The sequence below is a fragment of the Microtus oregoni genome, unplaced genomic scaffold, assembly GCF_018167655.1.
Source record: "Microtus oregoni isolate MIOR12 unplaced genomic scaffold, Mior012 000022F_ref0000154, whole genome shotgun sequence".
In the NCBI taxonomy this organism is placed as follows: Eukaryota; Metazoa; Chordata; class Mammalia; order Rodentia; family Cricetidae; genus Microtus; species Microtus oregoni.
The window spans coordinates 3953923-3975355 of NW_024543081.1; positions in this window are offsets into that span (position 1 = coordinate 3953923).

Genomic DNA, 21433 nt, shown 5'->3' on the forward strand with positions numbered 1-21433 from the left:
TGAAGATCAGAGCACAAAGCTAGCCACAGTAGTCAGCCATAAAGGCCAAGCAGTGGTGGCACACTTTAAACCCAAGGCCGGAAGTAATGGTGCACACCTTTAATACCAGTATTAGAGAGGAATAAAGGGTGGGATGAGACAGGAACTTGCTCTCTTACCAGTCCGAAGCTTTCGAAGAGGTAAGAGCTCTCTTGTGGTTGGCTGTTTTGCTTCTCTAATCTTTTGACTTGAATCCCGATATCTGTCTCTGGATTTTTATTATTCTTGTTATATCTGGTACACAATGTTTGTATATAAATTCATGAAAAAGCCATTGCCTGTGTCTTTGCAGCCACGGGCATAGACTGGAGCTACACACAGCTGGAGTCACCACCCTACTAGCTAGGTTTTCCTTTCTTCTCTCCTAAAGGGCTTTGCCTGAACCCCCTGCTCAGGCTGCTGCCAAGCTAGGTAGCTGCCTTGAAATCCAGTCAGGGTTCTACTGTTCTATGCAACAGAAATAAGCCTCACATCTTCATCATTATCAGCAGTAGATTTGGTGAGGAAATTGGGAATTCTTAAGGGAGGAATCAATTAAAAGGGAGAAAATTTTCCCACATTAAAAAATAGAAAACACAAATATAATACAGAAAGTTAGGTCTCTGCATGAGTATATAATGCATGCTTTTAAAATGGAACAATTAAATGAAGGGATAATCAACTTAACCAGGATTGATATATTGTTTTTGTTTTTATTGATTTTTATTGAGCTCTACATTTTTTTCTCTGCTCTCCTCCTTGCCTCTCCCCTCTCCCCTTCAACCCTCCCCCAAGGTTCCCATGCTCTGGATTTACTCAGGAGATCTTGTCTTTTTCTACTTCCCATGTAGATTAGATCTATGTAACTCTTTCCTCTAGAGAGAACGGGTCCCAAAAAGCAAGAACAAGCAGTAGGGATAAATCCTGGACTCAGTGCCAGTGACCCCACAGTCTGTCCCAGCCGTACAACTGTCACCCACATTCAGAGGGTCTAGTTTGGCCCTATACTGGTCCCCTTGCTCTGTCTGGAGATGGAAGTCTTCCATCAGCTCAGGTAAGCTCTTTCAGTGGGTGTACCCTTCACAGTCTTGACCATTTTGCATGTATTGTCACTCCTCCCTCTCTTCGAGTGAACTTTGGTAGGTAGCGCAGCCCAAAGCTCCCCTGTGGTTCTCTCCTTCTGCTTCCATCAGTTGCTGTATGTTAGTTCTATGGTGACATTTAAGATATTCATCAATCTGACTACAGGGCAAGGCCAGTCCAGGCACCCTCTTCACTATTGCTTAGGAGCTTAGCTGGGGTCATCCTTATTGATTCCTGGGAATTTCTCTAGTATCAGGTTTCTTGCTATCCCCATAATGGCTCCCTCAATCAAGATATCTCTTTCTTTGTTCTCTGTCCTTCCCCCATCTCAACCATACCATTCCCTCTAGTTCTTCTCCCCCTTCCCTTCTCCTCACTTCCTAACTTTCTACTTTCCTTCTTACTCCTAGGCCCACAGTCCCAACATTCTCAGGAGATCTTGTTTATCTAGGCTTTCCCCCAGGGGATCTATGTATGTTCTCTTATAATGTTCTCCTTGTTACTTAACTTCTCTGGGGTCATGAACTATAGTTCCTTATCCTTTGCTCTACAGCTAGTAAAGCTCACACACGATGGTTTCTTCTAGTTCCATCCATTTGCATGCAAATTTCAAGATGTCATTGTTTTTTACCAGAGTACTCCATTGTGTAAATGTACCACATTTTCTTTATCTATTCTTCAGATGAGGCGCATGTAGGTTGTTTCCAGGTTCTGGCTATTACAAATAATGCTGCTATAAACATAGTTGAATAAATGTCCTTGTAGTATGGTTGAGCATCCTTTGGGTATATACCCAGGAGTGGTGTTGCTGGGTCTTGCAGTAGATTGATCCCCAATTTTCTGAGAGACTACCATACTGATTTCCAGAGTGGTTGTAAAATTTTTTGTTCCCGGCAATGGAGAAGTGTTCCCCTTATACCACATTCTCTCCAGCATAAGCTATTATAGGTATTTTTTATCTTAGTCATTCTGACAGTTGGGATGGTATCTCAGAGTTATTTTCATTTGCATTTCCCTGATGGCTAAGGATGTTGGACATTTCTTTAAGTATCTTTCAGTCATTTGAAATTCTTCTGTTGAGAATTCTCTGTTTAGTTCTGTACTCCATTTTTAATTGGATTATTTGATATTTTGATGTTTAATTTATTGAGTTCTTTGTATATTTTGGAGATCAGTCCTCTGTCTGATGTGGGGTTGGTGAAGATCTTTTCCCATTCAGTAGGCTGCCTCTTTGTCATACTGACTGGTCCTTTACTTTAGAGAAGCTTCTCAATTTCAAGAGGTCCCATTTATTTATTGTTTCTCTCACTGTCTGCACTACTGGGGTTATATTTAGGAAGTGGTCTCCTGTGCCCATGCATTGAAAGTTACTTCCCACTTTCTCTTCTATCAGATTCAGTGTGATTGGATTTATATTGAGCTTTTTAATCCATTTGGACTTGAGTTTTGTGCATGGCAAAATATATGAATCTATTTGCATTCTTCTACATGCTGACATCCTGTTATGGCAGCACCATTTGTTGAATGTGCTTACTTATTTTCATTTTAAAACTTTAACTTTCTCAAAAATCAGGCATTCATAGGTGTGTGGATTAATGTCTGGGTCTTTGATTCATTTCCATTGGTCTGTTTTTATGCCAATACCAGGATGTTTTCATTACTGTAGCTCTATAATAGATCTTAATGTCAGGGATGTTGGTGCCTCCAGAAGTTCGTTTATTGTACAGCATTGTTTTGGCTAACCTGAGTGTTCTGTTTTTCCATATGAAGTTGAGTATTGTTCTTTCAAGGCTTGTGAAGAATTGTGTTGGGATTTTGATAAGAATTTCACTGTTATCTGTAGATTGCTTTTGGTAGGATTGCCATTTTTATTATGTTGATCCTACCTATCTGAGAGCATAAAAGATCTTTCCATTTTCTGATAACTTCCTTAATTTCTTTATTCAAAGACTTAAAGCTCTTGTTGAACAGGTCTTTCACTTGTTTGGTTAGTGTTACCCCAAGATATTTTATGTTATTTGTGGCTATTGTGAAAAGTGATGTTTCTCTGATTTCTTTCTTAGCTTCTTCATCATTTGTGTAGAAAGGCTACTGATTTTTTTGAGTTGATCTTGTACCCTGCCACATTACTGAAGGTGTACATCAACTGTAGGAGTTCCTTGGTAGAATTCTTGGGGTCACTTATGTATACTATCATATCATCTGTAAATAATGAAAATTTGATTTCTTCCTTTCCAATTTGGATTCCCTTGATCTCCTTGTGTTGTCTTATTGCTCTAGCTAGAACCTCAAGTACTGTATTGAATAGATATGTTCCTGATTTCAATGGGATCACTTTGAGTTTCTCTCCATTTAGTTTGATGTTGGCTGTTGGCTTGCTGCATTTTGCCTTTATTATGTTTAGAAATGTTCCTTGTACCCCTGATCTCTCCAAGGTCTTTATCATAAACTGGTGTTGGATTTTGTCAAAGGCTTTTCCAGCATCTAATGAGATGATATTGTGGGGTTTTTTCTTTCAGCTTGTTTATATGGAGGATTGCATTGATGAATTTTCATATGTTGAACCATTCCTGCATCTCTGGGATGAAGCCTGCTTGATCATGATGGATGATGTTTCTGATGTAATAGGAAAAATCTTTTGGAATGTATTAACATACTGTGACAGGGCAAGACACTGTAGAGGTTCCTCCATCTTGTATTCTTGCTGAGATCATCTCAGGTTTAACAAGAATTTGGTCTCCTTAACAGAGAATTTGTTAGAAAAATACCCAACTCTACTCTAGGAACCTGAGGTCAAGATGCTCCAGCCAATTTCTCTTGGCTCCTGTTAAATTGCTTGCTTGTCCAAACCAGCTAGCCACTTATCTTGGTTTGTTTAATTGCTTAAACGGAGCCCTTCAACTCACTGCAGCTGCCAAGTGGATGTATGCCAGGACATTGATTCTGCCTTCAAAAGCCCGGTGCTCTGGACACTCTGTGCTACACTTGGTCACAAAGAACTAAGTGTAGTCCAAGCCAGTTGGAATAAAGACTTTCAGTTGCCCGTGAACCGTGGCTGAGTGGTCATCTCTGGTGGGCTCCCCATAATAATACCATAAGATTTCTTCAAGCAAAAGGCTAAAAATGTGATTGGATAGAATCTGAACCCTACAGCAGAGACTTCTTCCTGTGATTTCCACTTAACTCATAGTTCTACAAAGTCATTTGAAAGGTAAATTCACTTATAACTTTGTTCTGCTACTATAAAAATTTCATCAAACTATTACCACATTGGAACGTGGAATTTAGGGTCACCTGACTCTATATTCTTGGTCTATGATCATGCATATTGGAAAAAACTACCTTTTATATTCACTGAAAAGAGAGTTATTCTGTCGGCATCAGTCCGAGGCTCTTTTGAGATATTTGATCTCTTGTGGGGTCATTTGAATTTCTGTGTTTAGGGTCCTTTTGAACTCCTAGTGAGTCTGCTGTTCTCTGAGGGAAACTTCCACTTTGTAATTTTGTGTCAACAGCTAGCAGTTTAACGACCTCTTTAGATGAGGAAATATTATAAAAAGAGACATACATCTTTTCCTTTGTCTGCTGAAGCAATGGTTCCCATTGAACTGACTTTCCTTAGGAATCCCATGCTGCTGGAGAGGGTGGAGAATGGCCATCAGGTGCTTGCCAGAGTAAAAAGTAAAACTAAGATATTTCTGTATAAACTAAAATTTACATGTTCTTTCTCCCTGCCAGAGAAAGAGAGCGAGAGAGAGAGAGAGAGAGAGAGAGAGAGAGAGAGAGAGAGAAATAATTTTTTATTTATATAATACAAGTCTATTACCCATCACTCCCTATTTTTCTGCTGCAGCCTCTTTTCAAAATTAAATTACTCAAGTTCCTTATCTTAACTATGCCTAGATGAAATGCAGGAACTGGAGTTAATGAGAACTCAGAACTGAAGAGTCAGTCATTTTACAGGAGAGCTGTTTTCACCTGTTAAAGCCCACAAAAAGGCCTCTAAAAGACTAGCCACAGCGATAGGAAATCTGATCTGTTTCATGCCATCATGATTTGCGTGAATGCATCAACTGCATGAATTTGCATTCGATTCTCTTCTGCAATGTACTTGAAATCACTAACAAGTCAGTTCTTATAAACTGTTAAAGCCAAGCCCAGCCTGTTTACATGGCTAGAGCAAGGGATTTTGCCTTAGAACTCAGCTACAGCGCTCCATGAAGACTATAGATTTCCACTGTTAGGGTAACTCCTAGTCTTTACTCCTCTATTGCCTTGCTTTGTCAATAAGAAACCTTGAAGAATTATGACTGACTTTTCCCCCTGACACTCAGGTTATCTCAGATATTTTTAAATCCCTCTTCACATTGTAGTTCAACAGAAGACAGACATTTCTCTTGTTAGTCATCGTAAGTTCTTGACATTTATTTGCACCTACGAGATACAGTTCTTTATGACATATCAATTAGCCACTCAACCTTCCCTACTAGTTCCATCTCCGACTCTTAGAGACTTAGGCTGAGGGTTGGGTTTTGTTGTTATTGCTCTATTTGTTTATTTGTTCATTTTTAATTTCATGGCATATGAAGGGCAATTTCATATACACATGCAACTTTACATTTCAATTTTGCATTACCGTGAAACCTTTCCTGACAGCATAAGAGAAAATGAGGGATCCAGAAATAACTAAATTTGATTGTCTGTGGAATCATTAGTGTTTCTCTATTCAGGTGACAATCAGAAGAACAGCAATCTTTAAAAGTCTGAGTTTTCACATGTAAAGCAATGAAAAAAATACTTCTTGTCTTGGGGATCTTTACATTTTTACATCCTGGATTATGCCTGACTTTTCATGGCCAAGCCTCTTTAGTCACTATTTTCCAAAAAAATCATTACATAGACACATTTATTTGAAAATTTCTTTATAAATATACTTTAAAGGGAAATTTCCTTAAACCATATTCATCTGATATTTAATTATTCTTATGTTAATATGTTTAATAGAAATATCATGGATACCATGTTAGCCAGGTGACCAACATATAATTAATTACAAATAGATTGGGGTAGCAAAACAGACTGAAAATTACACAAAGAAAATTAAAGTACAGCTATAAGGAAGAATTCACACCTTACCAGGAAGGAATAGCCTAACACTGGGGCTTTGATACATAATATAAATGTAGCTCTGCCAAAAAGATGTGGTTTATTATCAGTTGATAAAACAATGTTTCCCTGTGACTTTTTCAAGCATCCTTAGTGTTAGCAATCTCTCTCTCTCTCTCCCTCTCTCCCTCCCTCCCTCCCCCGCTCTATCTCCCTGCCATTTTCCTCTATTGCACGCCTTAGCACTGCTTGTTTTCTGCTATCTTCTCTTGAATTCTTCTTTTCCCTCCCTACATAATCTTTTTCTACTCTCCTCTTTTATTTCCTTACTTAAGGTTAACTACTCAATTCAAAAGATTTTATCAAGGCTGTGGATACATTTCTTGTTATAGCAATTTTTAAAAATAATTTTATTTTTTATGTGTATTGGTGTTTTGTCATGGGTGTCTGGTCCCTGGAACTGGAATTCCGGTCAGTTGTGAGCTGCCGTGTGGGTGCTGGGAATTGAACCTGGGTCCTCTGGAAGAGCAGTCAGTGCTCTTAACCTCTGAGCCATCTCTCCAGCCCCCTTGTTATAGCAATTTTATATATAGAAAAACACACAGTAGAAACATGCCTCCTATCATATTGATTTCCCAGCCCCAACTTCATTTCCAACACATTTTTTACCAACAGTTTCATGAGTTCTTGTCATCCCTGTCATTGTCTACTTTCTATTGTTTGTGATAAAGCATTGTGACCAAAGCAACCTGAAAAGAAAATGGTTTATTTGGTTTTCATGTTCTGATCACAGTCCATCATAAAGAGAAGTCAAGATAGGAGCTCAACACAGGAACCTGGAGGCAAGAACTGATGCAGAGAACATGGAGGGATGCTGCCTACTGGCTTTACTCTCCATGGCTCACTCAACCTGCTTTCTTATACAATCCAGGCAACCTACCCAGGACAGTACCACCATAGTGTGCAAAACCCTTCCACATTAATCAAAAAAATGCCTGGTGGGCTTGCCTGCAGGCTAATCTGATTGGGGTGTTTTCTCAGTTGAGGTTCTGCCAAATGGCCCTATCTTACGCTGAGCTGACAAAGAAGAGTAACCAGCACAGCCTGGGTAGGAATGTATTCCTTAAGATTTGAAGTTTTTATATATAATTTTACAGAAAATGTTTTTTATGCCATATGGATGCTGAGAATCGAACCAGGGTCCTATTGAAGAGCACTGAGGGCATCTTTCTTAACCGCAGAACTATCTTTCCAGTTCTGAGCCTCTACTTGTTACTACCGCTGTTAGAGTCAGAGATCGGGCCTTGGCAGCCCTAAAACCCTAGGTGGGGCCACTTGTCTTCAGTTAGTCAATGGAAGTTGACAAATAATGATGAAAAGCAGAGAGACAGACAGACAAACGAAGATCGATGTGTGTGCCACATTATAGAGAGGGAGGGGAAAGAGGCTTAATGGTCACTCCCCACGCAAGTCACTAAGTTCCTGACACCAAGTTTAGGTTTAAATAGAAATGGAGACACATAACTAATCAGTCATGGTAAAGGCGGCCCCACCCATCAACATCAGTTTCTCCTGCAAGACGATCTAGCAAATGGTGAGAACAATGTGAAATTTCTTTGAGAGAAATAAGCTTTCTCTCCGTAAGACAAAAAAATCCTAATTTTTTTTTCTTTCTCCCAGCGTGAGACTCCTGGAGAAGTTCCAATTTCTGGAGATCCTTTGTTTCAGCAGTCCTCCAGCCCAAGGAGGCGGGATGTGAGTGTCTCCTTAGAATATCTCCCTTCCAGTGAGGACAGCTACAGACTTGCCAGCAATATCATGCTGCTTTGTATGTACAAAGAACTCTCTACAATTTCAAACCGCTGTCGTAGAAACCAGATGTCACCAGTAAGAAAGCGCGTGGGGCCTTTAAAATGGGGGCACAGAACCCTGAGTAAAACAGCCATCATCAGCTTCCCGACAGGAGCGCAAACAGAGAAGCTAAAGCTTTCATGCTGTCTGTAAGACAATAGATCCTGGTCTACAGTTTTTCAGGAGGCCACATGCCCTCCCTCTGCTGTGTTGCAGGGATTTCAGGCTATTTTCTCCACGTTTAGTTTCAGTTTATGAAATCAAAATGCCTAAAGTAACTTCAACGCCAAAATTAATTTCATTACGGCTAACCACTATGGAAATAATTCAATTTTTAATCTTCTCATGAAAATTAACTCAAATTGCAGAAGCTGGGGGAGGAGCTGAAGCAGACTGAACAAGCCATGGTGAGCAAACTAGTAAGTAGAACTGTTCCATACTTCTGAATCAGCTCCTCCTCCAGGTTCCTGCTCTTTTTTTGGTTCCTGTCCTGACTTCCTTCAATGATGAAGGGTGATTTATTTATTTGGCATAAGATAAAGAAACCCTTTCCTCCCCTACTGGCTTTAGTCATAGTATTTCATCACAGCAGTGATAACCCTGACTAGGATAGGAATTATTAATGTTTTATTTGGTACATAGTTGATATTGCTTGCTCCTTGTTAATCTTCACTCTTCAACCACGTTTATTTTCTTCATATAACGCATGCTGTTCTCTTTGATCACCAGCAGTCCATTAGAGTGCACACTGACGTTCCCAACTTAAAGTTAATGCACGTGATCTGCATGGTGGCCTTCATGTGATGTGAAAATGCCGGGTACCACTGCTGGAATTCATCATCCATTCCTTTTGGGGAGCCTGAACGTCAGTGCTAGAGTGCCAGTGAATGATGCTACTTTGAGTATATTTCAAAAAAGAATTTCCTCTTTCAAAATATTCATGTGTGCAGTTTAACCATGTTTCTGATTTTAATAATGTTTTACATTTCCCAATTCAGCTTCTTGGCATTTTTATTTAACCCAAACTCAGAAGTAGCATTATTGGCAAGGCCAGAGTGCCAAAGAAGCCCCAAGAGATAGTGGCAAGACCAGATACAAATCAACAGCGGGGGGGGGGGGGGGGGGGGAGGCTACATTTTTTTATGTTACTGATTATGACACAAAGTTACTAGTACTTAAAAAGAAACAATTCACATGAAGTTTTGAGCTTCTGGTTTTCCTTTAAATGAGATATCTAGCCCCTCAGCGTCATTATTAAGCAACAGTAATGATGGGCTTTCGTTCGGTGGTGCCAAGAACACTTTAAATCACATACTCTCTATTACGCCCCATTACAGCATCATCCCCACCCCTTTATTTACCTTCTTCTCTTCCAGAAATTTGGATTCCAAGCCTCAATGAAAAAAAGGAATAAAATAACAACTTAAAATGGTTAGATGAAGATTTGCCCATTTTGGTAGATAGGGATGACTTTATAAGATTATCTTTACTTCATGAAGATGTCACCTGATGTGTAAATATAAAACTATTATCTAAATAATAAGAACACTGCTTAGACCCTATACTTTTCATAAGAACTTTTAGAACCCAGTTTCTTCTGAGACAGACAGGTCCTGGGAGCGTAGTGACCCAGATGGTGGTATGTTCCCAGAGTTTGGGGCTGAATACAGAAGACATGGGGTTTAAATACATAAGGTAGTGGAAAATTAGCTATGACAGGGTCTTCACCAGGTCTGCCATGTCAGAACCAAAGTAAAATATGCCCCATGAAGTTAAGCCAAATGGGGAAGATGATCAGACTCAATACACAATTCAATTTAAACAAGTAACCATGAGGAAGTTATATACCTGCCTTGGCACTTTATTGCATCTGAAAATATGTGTATAAAAATTAAAAGTATGGCAACAAAAGGTGGCAATGGCACACTCATTAAAACTTTAATTACTTTTGCTTTGGCTAATACACTTTCATGGTGATTGTAAACAGAACATCTGCCTAATGTTCTTTATACAGACCAGGTATTGGGCCAGAGGATGTAGCTAAATTGGGAGAGGACTAACCTAACACACATCAGGCCCTGGGTTCGATAGCCAGCAAAGCATTAACTGGCTGTGGTGGCACATGTGTATAATCTCATCACTCAGATTCCATCACTCAGATCTCAGGAGGATGGATTCAGTGCAATCCCCATCACAGCTCTTTACAGATCTTGAAAGAACAATACTCAACTTCTTATGGAAAAACAAAAAACTCAGGATACCTAAAACAATCCTGTACATTAAAGGAACTTCTAGAGGTATCACCATCCCTAATTTCAAGCTGAACTACAAAGCAATAGTAATAAAAGCTGCATTGTAATAACATAAAAATAGACATATTGATCAATGGAATCAAATCAAAGACCCAGAAGTAAATCTACACACCTATGGGTACTTGATTTTTGACAAAAAAAAAAGGCCAAAATTATACAATGGGAAAAAAGAAAGCATCTTCAACAAATGATGCTGGCATGTACAAGAATGCAAATAGATCTGTTTCTATCACCCTACACAAAACTCAAGTCCAAGTGAATCGAAGACCTCAATATAAAACCAGATATACTGAATCTGACAGAAGTGAAACTGTGGAATAGCGTTGAACGCATTGGCACAGAAGAGAACTTCCTGAACAGAACATCAATGGTGCAGGCACAAAGATCAGGAATTAATAAATGGGGCCTCAAGAAACTGAAAAGCTTCTGTAAGGCAAAGGACACTGTCAAAAGAACAAAATGGCAACCCACAGAATGGGAAAAGATCTTTACCAAGCTCACATCAGACAAAGGACTAATATCCAAAATATATAAAGAACTTGAGAAATAAGACATCAAAAAACCAAATAATCCAATTTAAAAATGCAATACAGATATAAAGAGAGAATTCTCAAAAGAGGAATCTCTAATGGCCAAGAATCACCTTTAAAATGTTCAACAGGCTTGTCCATCAGGGAAATGCAAATCAAAATGGCACTGAGATTCCATCTTACACCTGTCAGAATGGCTAAGATCAAAAATACAATTCATGCTGGAGAGGATATGGAGCAAGGGGAACACTTCCCCACTGCTGGTGGGAGTGCAACTTGTTCAGCTACTTTGGAAATGAATATAATTGTTTTTCAGAAAACTGGGAATCAATCTACCTCAAGACCCAGCAATACCACTCTTGGGCATATATCCAAAGGGTGCACAATCATACCAAAGGACATTTTCACAACTATGCTCATAGTAGTTTTATTTGTAATAGCCAGAACCTGGAAACAACCTAGATATCCCTCAACCAATAAGGAAAACGTGGTACATTTACACAATGAAGTATTACTCAGATGTTAAAAAACAACATAAGGAAATTTGCTGGCAAATGGATGGAACTAGAAAAGATCATCCTGAGTGGGATAACCCAGACCCAGAAAGACAAACATTGTATGTACTCACTTAGAAGTGGATATTAGCCTTAAAGTAAAGGAGAGCCATGCTACAACACACAGACTCAGAGAAGCTAAATAACAAGGAGGGCTCACGGGGTGATTATGAATCTCGCTGTGCAGGGAAAATAGAGTGGACCTTACCAATGGGGGTGGGGCAAGAAGGGCAAATGGGGATGAGAACAGAAGCAGGGACAGTACTGGGAGAGGCAACTGGAATCTGGGGGCATCTCTGAGATGAGCTAGAAACCTAAAGCAATAGAAATTCCTGGGAGTCTATGAAGGTAACCCTAGCTGGACTCCAGCCATCCCCTGTAACCAAGGAAGACCGAAACACCAACCCAGGCACAAAACATTTGACCTACAATTTGTCCTGACTACAAATAAGGCTGGGGTAAAAATGGCACAGAAATTGTGGGAGTGACCAGCTAATGATGGCCCAGCTGGAAACACATATCCTGAGAGGGAGCTCACCCCTGAGGGCCAGAGCCCAAAGACCAGACACCCCTAAGACCTAGGATATAACCAAACATGAATGGCAAAGATCAGTCAATGAAATGATTCCTAATGATAGTCCGCTATACTCAGACTGGTGCCTAGTCCGACTGTCGTCAGAAAGGCTTTATCTAGCAACTGATGGAAACAAGTGCAGAGACCTATAGCCAAACATAAGGCAAATCTTAGGGAATTGTTTGGAAGAAAGGGAAGAAGGATTGTAGGACCCAGTGGGTTCAAAGGTACCATAAGAAAACTCACAGAACCAACTAACCTAGGCTCGTAGGGGCTCACAGAGACAGAACTGACAACCAGAGACTCTGTATGGGACTGACCTAGGCCCTCTACATATATGTTAGAGTTGTATAACTTGGTTATGCAGTTTTATATAATTGGGAGCAGGGGCTGTCTGTCTGTTACCTGCCTTGGGGACCCATTCCTCCTAAAGGATTGCCTCAGCCAGCCTTAAAAGAAAAGGAGGCGCCCAGTTTCACTGTAACTTGCTATGGCATGAATGGCTGATATCCACGGGAGGCCTGCCTGTATCCTAAAAGACCATTGGAGGAGGATTGGATGGGTTGGGGGATAGGGAGGAACTGGAAAAAAGGAAGGGAAGGGAAACTCTGATTGGCATGTAAAAGCAATAAATAAATGAATAGACAAACAAATGAATAACAACTATGTGATATGTTTGTGTATCGAGTTGACAGGAGGTAGAGCTGTGATGGTTGGTTTCAATTGCCAACCTGACGGTTTGGAGTCTCCTAAAAGGACCTCTGCACATATTTGTGAGGAATTATCTTCATTACATTAACTGATGTAGGAAGACCTTATTGCTGTGACAACACCACTCTCTGGGCCTGGGGTCCTGAACTGGGTACAAAGGAGAAAGTTGACTGAGCACTAGCGGGCACACTCTTTTCTCTTGACTGTGCATGCAACGTAACTAATAATTTTACGTTCCTCCGCCTTGACTTTCCCACAATGATGGCCTGTAACTGTGAGCTAGCATAGCCTGCTTCCTCCACAAGGTGCTCTGTATTGTTTAACAGCACCAGAATGAACTAACATAGCCATCAGGGTTTTTTTTTTCTTTTAGAATTTAGGAAAAAAAATATATTTCCAGACAAACTCATATTTGAATTTTTATATCTCAAAAAAATTGTCATTTACCCTATGTTGGTTTGGGAGAAAAGTAAAGGACATAAAAAGATATACACCTGGTTTTGTTTTTTGTAACTATCTCTCTACAGATTCTAGTACAAATACTTGCTTTCCTAAACAACATCTCACTGTGTCTACTCTATGAAAGACACTGTTCTTCCAGACATTCAAACACTGAAAACCATTAAAAAAAAACTCTTTCGAAGTAAAAAGTTGATTGTTCTAAATTGTTAATCTTATTATGTATGGATAGGCAGATGATAGACTAAACACATAGATGATTTAGCAAATAAATGGACAGAAAAATGATAATTTCTGCTCTCTGAAAATGTTATGTGTTTAAGTATAGTCAGTGTTAGCATTTCATTATGCTTTTAGCATGTTTTAATGAAAATACATTAAAACATGCGTCTGGAGCGGCGGCGGCCAGACGCACAGAGGCGGAGCGGCGGCGGCCAGACGCACAGAGGCGGAGCGGCGGCGGCCAGACGCACAGAGGCGGAGCGGCGGCGGCCAGACGCACAGAGGCGGAGCGGCGGCGGCCAGACGCACAGAGGCGGAGCGGCGGCGGCCAGACGCACAGAGGCGGAGCGGCGGCGGCCAGACGCACAGAGGCGGAGCGGCGGCGGCCAGACGCACAGAGGCGGAGCGGCGGCGGCCAGACGCACAGAGGCGGAGCGGCGGCGGCCAGACGCACAGAGGCGGAGCGGCGGCGGCCAGACGCACAGAGGCGGAGCGGCGGCGGCCAGACGCACAGAGGCGGAGCGGCGGCGGCCAGACGCACAGAGGCGGAGCGGCGGCGGCCAGACGCACAGAGGCGGAGCGGCGGCGGCCAGACGCACAGAGGCGGAGCGGCGGCGGCCAGACGCACAGAGGCGGAGCGGCGGCGGCCAGACGCACAGAGGCGGAGCGGCGGCGGCCAGACGCACAGAGGCGGAGCGGCGGCGGCCAGACGCACAGAGGCGGAGCGGCGGCGGCCAGACGCACAGAGGCGGAGCGGCGGCGGCCAGACGCACAGAGGCGGAGCGGCGGCGGCCAGACGCACAGAGGCGGAGCGGCGGCGGCCAGACGCACAGAGGCGGAGCGGCGGCGGCCAGACGCACAGAGGCGGAGCGGCGGCGGCCAGACGCACAGAGGCGGAGCGGCGGCGGCCAGACGCACAGAGGCGGAGCGGCGGCGGCCAGACGCACAGAGGCGGAGCGGCGGCGGCCAGACGCACAGAGGCGGAGCGGCGGCGGCCAGACGCACAGAGGCGGAGCGGCGGCGGCCAGACGCACAGAGGCGGAGCGGCGGCGGCCAGACGCACAGAGGCGGAGCGGCGGCGGCCAGACGCACAGAGGCGGAGCGGCGGCGGCCAGACGCACAGAGGCGGAGCGGCGGCGGCCAGACGCGGCGGAGCGGCGGCGGCCAGACGCGGCGGAGCGGCGGCGGCCAGACGCGGCGGAGCGGCGGCGGCCAGACGCGGCGGAGCGGCGGCGGCCAGACGCGGCGGAGCGGCGGCGGCCAGACGCGGCGGAGCGGCGGCGGCCAGACGCGGCGGAGCAACACTGCATACAGGAAGAGGCTTTCGGGGACCGGCGCAGAGGCAGACCCAAGCGGCGGGAACAGGCGTGAAATAAGGAGAGCAGATCGCCCTACTACAATCGAATCAAAGAGGTAGGCCTTTGGTTGGCCAGGTCACTGGCACAAGGGGAGCCTGGTCCTGTCCTGAAGATCCTTCAGAGGGGTGAGAGGGTTCTTGGCCTGCAGCAGGAACCACGAAAGAGAGTGAGGGCATTTTGTAAGCGGAGCCCTTGGCCAGCAGGGAAACCTGATCCGGTTTTTAAAGGACCCATTGGATAGGATCAATAGGAGGAGATGGGCAGGCGCCAAGGCAAGAATTCTCCCAATAATCCGAAAAACAACATGAAAACATCAGAACCCAATGATCTTACAACAGAAGTATTTGAACAACCTAACACAGAAGAAATGGAAAAAATCGACTTTATGAAGATAATAGAGTCCCTTAAACAACATGTAAAAAATGCCCTTATAGAAATGGATGAGAAGTATAACAAAAAGTTTGAAGAAATGAGTAAATACATACATGATACCCTGGGAAACCAAGAAAAAACCATCAAACAGGTAATGGAAACAGTTCAAGAATTGAAAACTGAAATGAAGGCAAAGAAGAAAATACAAACTGAGGACCAGCTGGATATGGAAAATCTAGGCCAACGAGCAGAGTCTACAGAAACAAGCATAATCAATAGAATACAAGAGCTAGAAGAAAGACTCTCAGATGCTGAGGACACCATAGAGAAAATAAACGAACAGATCAAAGAAAACAGCAAAGCCAACAAATTCTCAACACAAAACATTCAGGAACTATGGGACACAATAAAAAAACCAAACCTAAGAATAATAGGAATAGAAGAAGGAGAAGAGTCACAGCTCAAAGGCCCAGAAAATATTTTCAACAAAATTATGGAAGAAAACTTTCCCAACTTAAAGAAAGATATTCACTTAAATATTCAAGAAGCATACAGAACACCAAACAGACTGGATCAAAGAAAAACATCTCCTCGCCATATAATAATCAAAACACAAAATATACAGGTTAAAGAAAAAATATTAAGAGCTGCAAAAGAAAAAGGGCAAGTAACTTATAAAGGTAAACCGATCAGACTTACACCTGACTTCTCGATGGAAACTATGAAAGCCAGAAGGTCCTGGATAGAGGTTCTGCAGAAGCTAAGAGACCATGGATGCAAACCCAAACTACTATACCCAGCCAAGCTATCATTCATTATCAATGGAGAAAACAAAACATTCCAGGATAAGAACAAATTTAAACAATACGTAGCCACAAATCCAGCCCTACAGAAAGTAATAGAAGGAAAATCGCAACCCAAGGAATCCAACACTGCCAACACTGCCTACAATAACCCAGGCATCTAATGACCCTTCACGAGCACATCTCAAAGAAGGGAGACAATCTCTACTACCAAAAGCAATAAGAATAACCGGAGTAAACAACCACTGGTCATTAATATCACTTAATATTAATGGGCTCAATTCACCTATAAAAAGGCACAGGCTAAAAGATTGGATACGAAAACAGGATCCAACATTCTGCTGTTTGCAAGAAACACATCTCAACCACAAAGACAGGCACCTACTCAGAGTAAAGGGTTGGGAAAAGGTGTTTCAAGCAAATGGTCCTAAGAAAAAAGCAGGTGTGGCCATACTAATTTCTAACAAAACTGACTTCAAACTAAAATCAATCAGAAGAGACCGAGACGGTCACTTTATACTCATAACAGGAACAATTCATCAGGAGGAGGTCTCAATCCTGAATATATACGCCCCCAATATAAAAGCACCTACTTATGTAAAAGAAATATTACTAGAACTCAAGGCAGACATCAAACCACACACGCTAGTAGTAGGAGACTTCAACACACCTCTCTCTCCAAGGGACAGGTCAATCAGACAGAAACCTAATAGAGAATTAAGAGAATTATTGGAGGTAATGAAGCAAATGGACTTAACAGACATCTATAGAACATTCCACCCAAATAGGAAAGAATATACCTTCTTCTCTGCAGCTCATGGAACCTTCTCAAAAATTGACCACATACTCGGAAACAAAGGAAACCTCCACAGATACAAAAAAATATCAGTGTCCACCTGTGTCTTATCAGATCATCACGGATTAAAATTAGAAGGCAACAACCACGCTGCCCCCAAAAAACCGACAAACTCATGGAAACTGAACAGTCAACTACTGAACCACACCTGGGTCAAGGAAGAAATCAAGAAAGAAATTAAAGTCTTCCTTGAATTTAATGAAAATAAAGGGACAACATACTCAAACCTATGGGACACAATGAAAGCAGTGCTAAGAGGAAAGTTCATAGCACTAAGTGCCCACTTAAAGAAAACGGAGAATGCATACATTGGGGACTTAACAACACACCTGAAAGCTCTAGAAAAAAAAGAAGCAGACGCGCCCAGGAGAAGTAGAAGACTGGAAATAATAAAACTGAGGGCTGAAATCAACAAAATAGAAACACAGAAAACAGTCCAAAGAATCAATGAAACAAAAAGCTGGTTCTTGGAGAAAATCAACAAGATCGACAAACCCCTATCCAAACTAATTAAACGACAGAGAGAGAACACGCAAATAAATAAGATCAGAAATGAAAAGGGGGACATAACCACAGACACAGAGGAAATTCAGAGAATCATTAGATCTTACTACAAAAGCCTGTATGCCACAAAACTGGAAAATACAAAAGAAATGGACATATTTTTAAATAAGTACCACATACCAAAGCTAAACCAAGACCAGGTGAATGATCTAAATAGACCGGTTTCTCGCGAAGAATTAGAAATGGTTATCAAAAATCTCCCTTCGAAAAAAAGCCCAGGACCAGATGGTTTCAATGCAGAATTCTACCAGAACTTCCAAGAAGAACTAATACCTATACTCCTTAATGTATTTCACAATATAGAATCAGAAGAGTCATTGCCAAATTCCTTTTATGAAGCTACAGTTACCCTGATACCAAAACCACAAAAAGACCCAACCAAGAAAGAGAATTACAGACCGATCTCACTCATGAACATCGACGCAAAAATTTTCAATAAAATACTGGCAAACCGAATCCAAGAACACATAAGAAAAATTATCCATTATGATCAAGTAGGCTTCATCCCAGAGATGCAGGGCTGGTTCAACATACGCAAATCTATCAATGTAATCCACCATATAAATAAACTGAAAGAAAAAAACCATATGATCATTTCACTAGATGCTGAAAAAGCATTCGACAAAATTCAACACCCCTTTATGATAAAGGTCTTGGAGAGAATAGGGATACAAGGGTCCTACCTAAATATAATAAAAGCTATTTACAGCAAGCCAACAGCTAACATTAAATTAAACGGAGAAAAACTCAAAGCCATCCCACTTAAATCAGGAACACGACAAGGATGTCCACTCTCTCCATACCTCTTCAATATAGTGCTTGAAATTCTAGCAATAGCAATAAGACAACATAAGGAGATCAAGGGGATTCGTATTGGAAAGGAAGAAGTTAAGCTTTCGTTATTTGCAGATGATATGATAGTGTACATAAGCGACCCCAAAAATTCTACCAAAGAACTCCTACAGCTGATAAACAGCTTTAGTAATGTGGCAGGATACAAGATCAACTCCAAAAAATCAGTTGCCTTCCTATACACTAAGGATAAGGAAGCAGAGAGGGAAATCAGAGAAGCATCACCTTTCACGATAGCCACAAATAGCATAAAATACCTTGGGGTAACCCTGACCAAGGAAGTGAAAGATCTACTTGACAAGAACTATAAGTCTTTGAAGAAAGAAATTGAAGAAGACACCAGAAAATGGAAAGACCTCCCTTGCTCTTGGATTGGGAGGATCAACATAGTAAAAATGGCAATTCTACCAAAAGCAATCTATAGATTCAATGCAATCCCCATCAAAATCCCATCAAAATTCTTCACAGATCTGGAGAAGACAATAATCAACTTTATATGGAAAAACAAAAAACCCAGGATAGCCAAAACAATCTTATACAATAAAGGATTGTCTGGAGGCATTACCATCCCTGACTTCAAACTCTATTACAGAGCTACAGTATTGAAAACAGCTTGGTATTGGCATAAAAACAGAGAAGTCGACCAATGGAATCGAATAGAAGACCCTGACATTAACCCACAAACCTATGAACACCTGATCTTCGATAAAGGAGCTAAAAGTATACAATGGAAAAAAGAGAGCATCTTCAACAAATGGTGCTGGCAAAACTGGATGTCAATCTGTAGAAGAATGAAAATAGATCCATATCTATCACCATGCACAAAACTCAAATCCAAATGGATTAAAGACCTCAATATCAGTCCGAACACACTGAACCTGATAGAAGAGAAAGTGGGAAGTACTCTACAGCACATGGGCACAGGAGACCACTTCCTATGTATAACCCCAGCAGCACAGACACTAAGGGCATCATTGAATAAATGGGACTCCCTGAGGCTGAGAAGCTTCTGTAAAGCAAAGGACACTGTCACTAAGACAAAAAGACAACCCACTGACTGGGAGAAGATCTTCACCAACCCTGCTACTGACAAAGGTTTGATCTCCAAAATATATAAAGAACTCAAGAAACTAGACCGTAAAAGGCTAATCAACCCAATTATAAAGTGGGGCACTGATCTGAACAGAGAATTCTCAACAGAAGAACTTCAAATGGCCAAAAGACACTTAAGGTCATGCTCAACTTCCTTAGCGATCAGGGAAATGCAAATCAAGACAACTTTAAGATACCACCTTACACCTGTCAGAATGGCGAAAATAAAAAACACCAATGATAGCCTTTGCTGGAGAGGTTGTGGATAAAGGGGTACACTCACCCATTGCTGGTGGGAATGCAAACTTGTGCAACCACTCTGGAAAGCAGTGTTTCGGTTTCTCAGGAAATTCGGGATCAACCTACCCCTGGATCCAGCAATACCACTCTTGGGAATATACCCAAGAGAGGCCCTATCATACAACAAAAGTATATGCTCAACTATGTTCATGGCAGCATTGTTTGTAATAGCCAGAACCTGGAAACAACCTAGATGCCCTTCAACGGAAGAATGGATGAAGAAAGTATGGAATATATACATATTAGAGTATTACTCAGCAGTAAAAAACAAGGACTTCTTGAATTTTGCATACAAATGGATGGAAATAGAAAACACTATCCTGAGTGAGGTAAGCCAGACCCAAAAAGAGGAACATGGGATGTACTCACTCATATTTGGTTTCTAGCCATAAATAAAGGACATTGAGCTTATAATTCATGTTCCTAGAGAAGCTAAATAAGAAGGTGAATCCAAAGACAAACACATAGGCATCCTCAGGAATATTAACCTTAATCAGGCGATGAAAGGAGACAGAGACAGAGACCCACACGGGAGCACCGGACAGAAATCTCAAGGTCCAAATCAGGAGCAGAAGGAGACGGAGCACGAGCAAGGAACTCAGGACCACGAGGGGTGCACCCACACACTAAGACAATGGGGATGTTCTATTGGGATCTCACCAAGGCCAGCTGGCCTAGGTCTGAAAAAACATGGGATAAATCCGGACTAGCTGAACATAGTGGACAATGAGGAATACTGAGAATTCAAGAACAATTGCAGTGGGTTTTTGATCCTACTGCACGTACTGGCTTTGTGGGAGCCTAGGCAGTTTGGATGCTCACCTTACGAGACCTGGATAGAGGTGGGCAGTCCTTGGGCTTCCCACAGGTCAGGGAACCCTGATTGCTCTTCGAGCAGATGAGGGAGGGGGAATTGATCGGGGGAGGGGGAGGGAAATGGGAAGCGGTTGTGGGGACGAGGCAGAAATCCTTAATAAATAAATAAATTTAAAAAAAAAAAAAAGAAAATACTATCAGTTATTAGAATAGTACATATACAAAAATATGTTAATTTTAAATGAGTCATTCAAACCAGCAGGATATACATATTTATACCTTTTGATCAGAACACTAATGACTTGATTTTTCTATAGTATTTAAGACACTACCTGGCACAGAGAAAACACAATGTAAGTACTTGGTATATAAATTGCTCTATGAAATACCATAAAGGAATACTAAAACTTGAGAGCTAACAAGAACTTTAATAAAAAAGTATAGTTGACTGAAGAACAGTAAGTATTCCCCTCCAAAAAAAGGTAAATTAAACTTTTAAAATTATTTAAACTAGCATGTAAGACGTTAGGTATCATGACACTCAGAACAAAATATGTTTTAATGATTTCCCTCTATCTTCCTCACATTTCTGTGACCCCTCATTTCCTTTTGCACCTCGCTTTACCCTAATCTCTTCTCACCTTTCATATCCTCCATGTCCTTTTGCCTCCTCCTCATCCTTCCTCATTATCTATTATCTATTATTTATATTATAATTTTATATATTGTATTATATATAATATCTGTACATTATACATATTATATCTTCGCCTCCTTTCTAGTTTTTTTGGTTTTACCTAGATATTATGAAGAAGCAACAAAAAAAATAGTTCTAAATGTCTCTGAAGATCCTTCAGGCAAAATCCCAACAAAATTTCATTCCCTTTTATGAGTTGAAATATTAATGTCTTTTATTATTCATTGGGATAAAAATGACATCAATAAAACAACATACCCCAGGAGAAGTTTCAAAATACATGCTACTGGATCTGAAGCAGAA